Source organism: Arachis hypogaea, chromosome 4, assembly GCF_003086295.3.
Source record: "Arachis hypogaea cultivar Tifrunner chromosome 4, arahy.Tifrunner.gnm2.J5K5, whole genome shotgun sequence".
Classification (NCBI taxonomy): Eukaryota; Viridiplantae; Streptophyta; class Magnoliopsida; order Fabales; family Fabaceae; genus Arachis; species Arachis hypogaea.
In genome coordinates, this window is record NC_092039.1 from 105,395,899 (window position 1) to 105,406,896 (window position 10,998).

General features: G+C 35.1%; 1 pseudogene; it reads left to right on the forward strand.

Annotated features, from left to right (window-relative positions):
* The first annotated feature begins 9,445 nt into the window (after positions 1 to 9,445).
* LOC112795118 (inositol transporter 1-like) lies at positions 9,446 to 10,128 on the forward strand (annotated as a pseudogene).
* Positions 10,129 to 10,998: the final 870 nt, after the last annotated feature.

Consider the following 10,998-nt stretch of genomic DNA (forward strand, 5'->3'; position numbering starts at 1 on the left):
CTCTTGTCTCTACCCGAAAAGCTACGAGGCATTCCTTAATTTCAAATTCTCTAATGTCAAGAAGTCAAGAAATTTTGAGAAATTAAAATACTTCTAGATAGATAGATTAAAATTTTATTTCATTACTTGATTGCGCTCTCATGAGTCATGACGTTATGATAAGGTGGCAGCTGCCAATAAGCCATGCATAAATTTGTTTCTTTATTCCGTGATTTGAAAGAAGATAAAGTAATGTTCGTATAAAAACTTTTAAGTGTATATATATATATATATATATATATATATATATATATATATATATTGATATTTTAATAATTTTTAATCATTAATTTTAATTATAAAAAATATATATAATATATATAATTATAAAAAATATATACAATATATATAATTAAGATTGATAGTTAAAATTTATTAAAATATTAATACACTTTAATTTTGATTTTAAAAATAGATAATTTTATGTCTAATTGTATAAAAACAAGTCTGAATCGATGAATAATTTTAAACTTTTTAATTTAATACTATTATTCCAAATCTTATTTGAAGATAAGAAATATATATAAATTCTTAAATTGATCTATGTAGCCTATTTATTTGGTTTTACAAAATTTGAATTTAGTACAGGCGCGGATCGATGAATAGTACGTGAAGGTTGCTTTCTAATACTTTGTGTTTATGGACTTTTTATTTAACTCAAAAAATTTTCTGTTCAGTCCAGAGAGTATTATGTTTGGTGCTTTCTATCCTCTTTTGTTCTCTATTTTTTGTTATTTTTCTTCCAAAATTTCTTGTAAACAATAAATTTAACTAAATCAAAGTAATGTTTATTTCAATCATGAAACTATCGATCATTCAAAAAGCATTCTTAGTAAATTAAATAAAATTATGAAAAAAAAATACAAAAGATGCGAATGCATCACAACACTAAATTTAATATTTTGCTTGTCCTGAAGCAAATGAAAATGAAAAAGAAAAGAATTGCATTACATGGAGTAAGGTTAACCCCTTCTTGAAGTTCATGCCTTTCTAGGTAGTGGAGTTTAACAACTCATGTGATCATCTTGAATTTTCTTTATCTTTGATGAGACTTGTATTCTTAAGAATGGAGGGTTCATGAGAGTTAAGGCTCAGATAGTATTATGAGATCCTTCTTTTATGTTGATCATTGAATCCTTGTTTTATACCAAAGCGCTTTCGAGTTGACAACTCTAAATGCTTAGTTCTCAAAGCAACTCTTGATAGTGGGAGTTCAATCGGTAATCTCGAGCCAGTTGGCTCAAGTTACCAGGTGATAAGGCACTCCTCGGATCTAATTACCCAAGCCACTCCTTGATACGTTCGCACCGCAAGCACATAGTTAAAGATTTTGAGTTCTCCGCCATTGATGGCCAGAGCCTCTTTGGGCTTCTATTTGTCTCAAGAGAACTCTTGATGGTGGATTTTCGATCGATAATCTTAAACCAGTAGACTCAAGTTACCGAGTAATGAGGCATCCCTCGGATCTAATTATCTGAGACCTATCTTTGGATAATCACACTATAGACACATAGTTGGGCTCTTTAACCATTGATTCTCAGATCTTTGTAACTTTTGATTTTTATTTTGAATTGCTTTCTCTATTTTGTTTCTTTGTTATTTATTTTCTCTCTTTCTTTTTCAAATCTTTTTCAGTTCAATTCCAAGGATTCTTTCTTTTGATCAGATCTCATAGAACTTATCAAAGCCTCATGCCTTAAGGACTCACGCTTCCTATTCATGCAAGACCATCTTTTTGTGGCTCAATTCATGAAAATCACAAGTATACATACCACTGCTCATGAAAGCACTTTTATTGATAGGATTTAACTTTTCTCCATCTAAGTAACTATTTTTCATGTAATTAGAATGCTTAGGAAGACGATACAAGTAGTGAGTTAAGTAGATGAAGCATAGGATATAGAAAACACAATTAAAATAAATACAAAACACAAAGGTAAAGCAAATAGATTACAAATAAGCAAAAGATAAAGGAGGTAAAGGCAACATAAAAAAACTTGACAACCTTATTCATTATTATTGCCTCTACTATCATTCTCCTCCTCCTCATCATCTTCTTGTGGCTCTCTTGGTTCCCAAATTCCTGGTACAAAGTGCTCAACTTTGTCTTTTGGGTTCCAAAGGCCATGGTAACATAATTCTCCATCCCTCTAATACTTGTGTTCTTTGTTTATTTTCTTAAGCTCCTTCTTATACACATTGAACACTTTTTCAAAACCAAGTAGAGTTGGGTGTGCTTGACTTTGAGTCCAAGTAACATAGTTCATCTTGGCATACATATTTAGTCGCTAAGAATCTTGAGCTTCATACTGAATTTCAAAGAGTGCTCGGTAGTCTTGGAACTCTTTGTGATGTGTCTCATGCAAGGCTTTGAAATTTTGGAATTCTTTGTGATAAGCTTCTTGCATGGCTTTATACTGAGAATTTTTGTATTGCAGAATACACTTGTTGCCACTCTACCTCTTGTTGTGGAGGAGCTGAAGAGTGTTGATATGGTTCACCTTGCTCTTGAGGAATTTGGTATGAAGGTGGAGGAAGTTGTAACATCTCCTCTTCTTGAGCCTCTTGCTCTTCCTCTTGGACTCCCTGGACTTCTTCTTCTTGAGCCTCTTGAGCGGGTTGTACGTTTACATTTTCCATTGACTTCTTGGAGATTGGATGCCCTAGTGATATAGGAATATCATTCTCTATGAAAGCACCAGCCATTTTACATAGGCGATGAATAATGCTAGAGAACCCGGGTGGAGATCTTGAGCTTGGGTTGGAAGCAAAATGGTATATCTCATTTGGAATTATTTTGTCAATCCTCACCTCTTGACCGGTCATAATACAACGAATCATAATAGCTCTAGCAACAGTAAATTCGGATCGGTTACTTGTGGGTGAGATTGAGCGATGGACAAACTCCATCTAATCCCTTGCAACTGGCTTGAGCTCACTCATTCTTAAGTGGAGTGCCTTGTCCGAAGCTCCCATGACCCATTGTGCATCCGGTAAGGCGAGATATCAGATTACTTCCTCAAGCCTTGGATCATGATTTTTTCTCTCTATGTATGTTACCTTTGAAGATGATGAGGTTGATATTCTCAACCTAAGGACCCTCCAGATGCTTTTCAGACTAAAATCAATTTTCTTGCCTCGCACAAGGCTCTTGTAGTTCAAGGGTCTTTTGATACAAGAATTTATACCGGTTTGGAATTTAACCAAATAATTTCATTGTGAGCATATCCTAAACCAATAGCCGATCCTCAAATCAAATTTAAAATTGTTTGGTTGTCACAAGTACAAACTCCAATGAAAATTAACCGAAGTATTCAAACCTCGGGTCGTCTCATAAGGAATTACAATGAAGTGATCAATTATTGGCTATGAAAGGGGCAAGGGGGTTTGATTGATAAAGAGTCAAGAAAGTAAATGACAAGAAAAATAAATCAAGTAATTAAAGAAAGTAATTAATAAAGAGAACATTCATGACAAGGATTGAGAATATAGACTTTCTATCCTAGTCACTAATCATAACAATAATTAAAAAGAACTTATCTTATTTCGTCAACTCCAACAATGGAAGAAGGTGTAATGTTATCTTCCATGAGAAAAAGTCAAATAAGACTAGTTAACCTCAATACAAAAGTCCTAATCAACTTACTAATTGAATTAGCAAGAGATTAGAGTCAATGGAAATAATATTAACAAATAATTCTAGATCACCAAACTAAATTGGGTATTAATGACTCAATATTGCCTAATTTCTCTTTCCAAGCCAAGAATGCTCAAAAAGCTACTCTAACATCCAACCAAGCATTTTGTCAAACACTTGGAAGGTATAAAAAGAAAGCATGATAAATGGCAAGAAATAGTAAAATCTACATCTACCCAATGCAAGGAATCAACAATAAACAGAGCAATTAACCATAAGAACATAAAAGAAACATTAATTGCATTAAAGGGAATCAAACCCAACAAGAGCATCCATAAACATAAAAGTGACATCAAAGGGAAATTAACACTACAAACTAAGAGAATGAAGATGGAGGAGCAAGAAATTGTAAAGGAAACAAGATGAAAACAAGAATTTAAACCTAGATGTAAGAGAGTTTAACCTAATCCTAACCTAATTCTTGAGAGAAAAGGGAGCTTCTCTCTCTAGAAAACTAACTAAAGGCTCATCATGACTAATCGAAGTGCTCCCCCTTGACCCATCTTGAATTCTGCATGAAATAGTCTCTGGAATCAGTTGGATTTGGGTTTGGGAAGCTCAGAAATTGCCCCCAGCATTTTCACTTTAATGAGGTCACGTGCGAGCTACGACGCATACGCATGGGTCACGCGTACGAGTCGCTTGGCAATTTCTTCTCACGCGTATGCGTTTGCCACGCGTACACATTGCCATGCGACTTCATCTCCACGCGTGCGCATCTATTTACGCGTCGATGTGTGCACTCCAAATCCTTAATTTTCCATGAGTTCTCCACTTTGCATGCTTTTCTCCTCATTCCTTTGATCCATTCCTAGTCTTTTCAACCTGAATTCACTAACAAACACATCAAGGAATCTAGTGGAAACAAAGGGGAATTAAAATTACCAATTTAAGGGCCTAAAAATCATGTTTTACACTTAAAGCACAAATTAAGGGAAAATTACAATACCATGCTATTTCATTGAATAAATGTGGAAAAAGGTGATAAAATTCCCTTAAAATCAACACAAGATAAACCACTAAATTGGGGTTTATCATCTTTCATCATGTATTTGTACATTGGTGAGGCATGCATTTGCATAGAACTCTTGAATCAAAAGTTGTCCCACTTTTGGAATAGGATCATAGAGAACTTGTAATCTTCTCATCCTAATTCGGTCCATGATCTCAGGGTACTCTGCCCTTTTTAGTTGGAATGATCCTTCAGAAATGATCTTCTTGCCATACATAGAAATGCTCTTGTTAATAGTTTTTTATCAATTAATTTTTCACGGATGCTATTTTAGAGGTTCCTCACTCTCATATTTTGGGTTTAATTAAGTGAGTGGTTATAATTATAAAAAAATAAAAAATATAAAATTTCATAAAAGAAATATAAATATAATACCCACACTATATTGACCCCAAAATCACCCACTCACATAAATAGTACTACCATATTTTTCATCCCTCAAACTTACTAACAATCATAAGAATATAATAGAGAATTTTTGAAACAAACACCTAGCATTTTTATTCATGGAGAGATGATTAATAACATACATATGAAGCCTTTATATAGACAAACTTTCATAATAAAATAGTAATTTTTATAACAACTAAGTACTAGTTGTAATGATTCAAGAAACAAGTAGAAACTTTGACTAGTCAAATTCCTTGTTTAATTTTGCTTCAAATTCTTAGTCATCAATCTTGAAGCTTCCAATTCATGATTCATCATTCTTCTAGTATGGAGGTGATGAGTGTAACTTGTTCATGATTCTTCCAACTTGATTTGTAGCCTCCAATTTTGACTAAGAGATAAAGTTTGACTTGTGATTCTTCTAGCTTCTAATTTCATCATTTATAATTCTTGTAACTTCTAATTTCATGATAGTTCTAGTATGGTGTAGTTGTGCTACTCTCTTGAATATTCTTGATTTAATTATCTAACATTGCCTCCCTTAAATCAAGCTTATAGAATTTATCATTCCAAGCATCTTCTTCAACTTATAAAATAACTCGGCCTTTAACGGTTTTGTAAAGATATCTACAACTTGGTCTTCAATGGAACAGTACTCAATAAAAACTTCTTTTCATTTACCAACTCTCTAATTTTGTAAAATCAAATATCAATATGCTTCGATCTTCCATGGAACACTGAATTTTTGCAAAGTGCAATAGCCGACTTGTTATCGCAAAATATTGTTGTTGGAGTATTTTGTTTCTCATTCAATTCCTCAAGAATTCTTCTTAGCCAAACTGCTTGTGTTGCACAACTTGCTGCTGCTATATATTTTGCTTCCTAAAGTACTTTTTCTTATTTCTATATCTCCAGCCTAATCACTATTAGTGTAACCGATAAGATTTACTTCATTAGTATTTTCATAATAAATACTATCATTTAAAGTACCTTTGATATATCGAAGAATCCATTTTGCCACTTGCAAATGGTTGGAACAAGGATCCTCCATAAATCTGCTAAGCAAACCAACTCCAAACACAATATCTGGTTTAGTCACAGTTAAGTACCTTAGAGTTCCAATCAAGCTTTTGTAGTATGTGGGACTTACTGCTTTTTCTTTAACTTCTCTCAGTAACTTGAACTTATCTTCGACTGGAGTAGGAACTGGCTTTGAATGTTCCATCTAAAATTTCTATGAAATATCATTTGCATATTTTCTCTAAGAAATAAAAATTCCATCATCTTTTCGAAGAACTTCGATGCTAAGGAAATAAGATATCAAACCTATATCCGTCATTTCAAAGTGCTTTATCATAGCCTCCCTGAATTCTGCAATTATCTTCAAATTGTTGCCAGTAAAGATCAAATCGTCAACATAAAGACACACGATCAAGGTATCTCCAGGTTCAATGAACTTGATATAAAGAGTATGCTCAAACAGACATCTCCTGAAACCATTCTCAATGAAATAAGAATCAATCTTCTTGTACCATGCTCTTGGTGCTTGTTTTAACCCATACAAGGCTTTCTTCAACCTGTAAACATTATATTCTTCTCCATGAACTTCCTATCCTGCAGGTTGCTCAACATACACTTCTTCTAAAATGCTATTTAGAAATGCTAATTTAACATCCATTTGATGTATCTTTCACTTATTTTGAGTTGAGAGTGAAATAATCATAGAATAGTGTCTAATCTTGCAACAGGAGCAAATACTTCAAAATAATCAACCTGGCTTTTGTTTGTATCCCTTAGCAACTAATCTTGCTTTGAAATGATCAACTTCACTATTAGATTTGTACTTAGTCTTGTAAACCCATTTTACTCCAATCGGCTTCTTATCTGTTGGTAAATCTGTCAGCTCCCGTGTCATTTTTCTCAATGGGATAAATCTCCTCGTCCATTGCTTTCTTCCAATTATTGTCTCTAAAGGCTTCTTCAAAGTTCAATGACTTACAATATGAAAATAAAGCAAATTTTACGATTTCTTCATCGGACAGATTGTTGTCATTGCCAACTTCATAATCTGCTAATCTAGCAGGTAGTCTCTGCTCTCTTGGAGATCTTCTAGATGATTATGGTTGTTCGGTTGTGTCCGGTTGTCTTTCTTCTTCATCATCACATGTATTTAAAATTACAATTGGCTGCTTTTCTGTCTTGTGTATCCATGTCTTTCGTCCATCTCGATGATCCTGTCATGTACATATACTTCTTGACCTTTGTCTATGCTATACTAAGATATACTTCTTACCTTTGTCATCTAACTTCTTCCTTAATTGATCTGGTACGTGGGCATAAGTGATACACCTAAAGACTCTAAAATGATGAATGGATGGCCGCTTTCCACTCCAAGCTTCCTCTGGAGTTTTATGACGAACACTTTTTGCTGGACACAGGTTTAAAATATGAATTGCTGTTGCGACTGCTTCTGTCCAAAATTCTTTAGGCATTTGTTTTGACTTGAGCATGCATCTAACCATATCCACGATGGTTCTATTCATTCTTTCAGCAACTCTATTTTGTTGAGGAGTATATCTAGTTGTTAGTTGATGCTGAATTCCGTGTTGCTTAAAGTATTCTAAACATGCAAGATATTCTGTCCGTCTATTTGTTTTGAGAATTTTGATTTTACAGCCACTTTATTTTTTGACAAACGCTTTGAATGTCTTAAAGACATCACATGCTTCTGATTTCTGCTTTAGAAAGTATACTCATGTATATCTATTAAAATCATCAATAAAAGCGATAAAGTACCTACTACCGCTATTACTTGAAACTAAGGCTGGTAATCAATACCCTACCCGCGGGTACCCAAACTGGACCAACCCGTTCGGACGGTAGGGTACGGGTTCAGGGTATAGCCTACCTTACCCTACCTGCACCCAAGGTTCTGAAAACCGGACTGGACCAGCCGATTCGACCGATTTAATCGCGAACCGGTGCTGCAAACGGTCCGGTCCTCATCTGAAAACCATACAAAGAAGAATCGCTTAAGAACCGGTGAACCGGCCAAAAACCGGCCGGTTGGACTGAACCGGTGACCGGCCGGTTACGCAAAACGACGCCGTTTTATGATTTTTTTTAAAAAAAATAAAAAATGAACCTGACCCAACCCGCTCGTGGAGCACCCCACCCCCTTTCTTCCCCCGACCCCATTCATTCATGATTCATCTGAATAATCTCCAATGGAGAATCCTAGCCGCCCTAAACCATAGCCCCCCTGTCGCCATCCTTCGTCCCCGCGGTCACAAGTCATCAGTGCCACCGCCGTCGCCTGGACCTCATCCCCAATAACCCTCCATCGTCGCCTAGTTCCCTGCCCAGTAGCCCTCCATCTCCATCGTCTTCATCTTCTCAACACCAGCAAGCAGTAGCACTTTCATCGTCTTCATCGTCGCGCGGTCCTCAACAGTCAACACCGGTAGCCTTCCATCGACCCCAGGTGAGTGACTCGTCCTCTGCTCATCTTCTTTGTTCTTCGCCTCTGCTCATCTTCTTTAGTATAAGAAACATGTATGAAATTGATACTCTTTGAACTTCCTCTGTGAACTGAACTTAGATTTCTGTTTAATTTTCTGTGAACTTCATCTGTGAACTGTTTAATTTCTGTGAACTTCCTCTGCTCAGTGCCCATCTTCTTCCTTCTTCGTTTCTCTGCTCAATTTCTGTTTGTTGGTTAGCATAAAAAATAAATAATCTGAAAATTAACTGGCTGGTCTTCTATTTTGTAGCTCAATTTTTGTTTGTTGCACAATTTCTATTTGTTGGTCAATTTGTGTTTGGTCCTCGGCTCAATTTCTGTTTGCTGCTCAGCATAAGAAATTAAAAATCTGAAAATTAAGCTGGCTGGTTTTCTATTTTGCAGCTCAACTTCCTCTGTGAACTGAATTTAGATTTCTGTTTAATTTGCTGGAACTTCATCTGTTAACTGTTCAATTTCTGTGTATGTTCATTGTGTTGTGTTGTGTTGTGGGCTTGTGGCTGTTTTTACTTTTTAATTTCATATATGTTTTATTAATTTCAGTTATAGAAGATAGTATTAATCAAGAAGCAACTGCTGATAACAATGCTTCTGTGAATATTTATTTGAGAACAAAATGCTTAAGGTGCTTGTTCTCACACATATTGCAAGTGTGCAGAGATATAAAAAGAAAAATGAACTGATCCCTCTTCTTTATTCTATGTACTATTTAAATATGTATGTGATTGTTTCTCAAATAAACTAGTTATTCTTAACAAGCATATGATGGTTGATTGTGCAGGCTTTTCAGCAGTTTACAGGCATTAACACAGTAATGTACTACAGCCCAACGATTGTGCAAATGGCTGGCTTCCGCTCTAATGAGTTAGCTCTTCTTCTATCCCTCATAGTTGCTGGCTTGAATGCTTGCAGCACCATTCTTGGCATTTACCTTATCGACCATGCAGGGCGAAGAAAACTGTCCCTCTATAGCTTAGCAGGAGTAATAGTATCACTGATCATCCTGTCCATTTCATTTTTCAAGCAATCATCTGAAAATGCTTTGTATGGATGGCTTGCGGTTCTAGGATTGGCCCTGTATATTGCATTCTTCTCACCGGGGATGGGGACTGTGCCTTGGACAGTAAACTCAGAGATATATCCCGAACAATAACAAAAAATTTGTGGCGACATGTCTGCAACTGTCAATTGGGTTTCCAATTTGATTGTAGCAGAGTCATTTCTATCAGTTGCTCAAGGTGCAGGAACTGGTCCTACTTTCTTGATCATTGCAGGCATAGTTGTGCTTGCATTTCTGTTTGTGTTTGTTTTTGTTCCTGAAACCAAAGGGTTGACGTTTGATGAAGTGGAGATTTTGTGGAAGGATAGAGCTTGGGGTAAGAATCCTCACACTCAGAGCCTTCTTCAATCTTGAGCATGCAAATGGATCCTAGTTCTACTCTGATTAGAATGCATGCAACCTTTTTTGCACAATGCATTAGCAGTCAATTTGTTATATGTTGTATTGTATTCATGTTACTTATTCCATTCGTTTTTAATATTGTTCGAGTCAACATTCAATATCAGTAGTAGTATTGAAGCATTCAATTCAGTTCATGAGTTGTTATATATGAAGAGAAATGCTCAATCTCAACTTCTGAGAATCTGTGACTGATGAAATATTTTATGTAGTGTTTTAAATTTTGAAGATATTTTAAAATTTATATTAGACTATAATTATATTTTAGGATGTGTATTTATAATTTATTTATTATTCTATTCTAAAACGGTTTTTCCGATTGAACCACCGGTTGAACCGGTTAGACCAATGAACCAGTGAACCAGTGACTAGAGCGATTTGATGACCGGTCCGGTTTTCTGAACCTTGCCTGCACCCCTAATATATTGTATAATATATATGTAAAAGTTATGTATGTAGTGAAGAAAGTGAGTGTTGAACCCACAATCTTTCTTTTATAAAAACTTAAAATAACCATTAAACTAGTTGATGATCATATTATTTGTAATTTTATGTTAGATTTCTTTAAGATTTTATTATTTTTAATTTTAATTTGAACTTAGTTTTTTATTTTCTATTTTATTAATATGTATGATATTTGGAATGGTTGAATTTTATATTTGCTTGAAATTTTTTTATTTTTCTGCGGGTAGGGTCGAGTAGTGTAGGGTTTAAAACTTTAGAGTGTGGGTAGGGTTAGGGTTGAGAAATTCTCAACTTGCGGGTAGAGTAGGGTAGAATTTTTAAAAATTTTTCAACCCATGGGTAGGGATAGGATAGAGTCCAAACCCTACCCTGCTCTACCCATTGTCAGCCCTACTTGAAACTTCTACAGAACA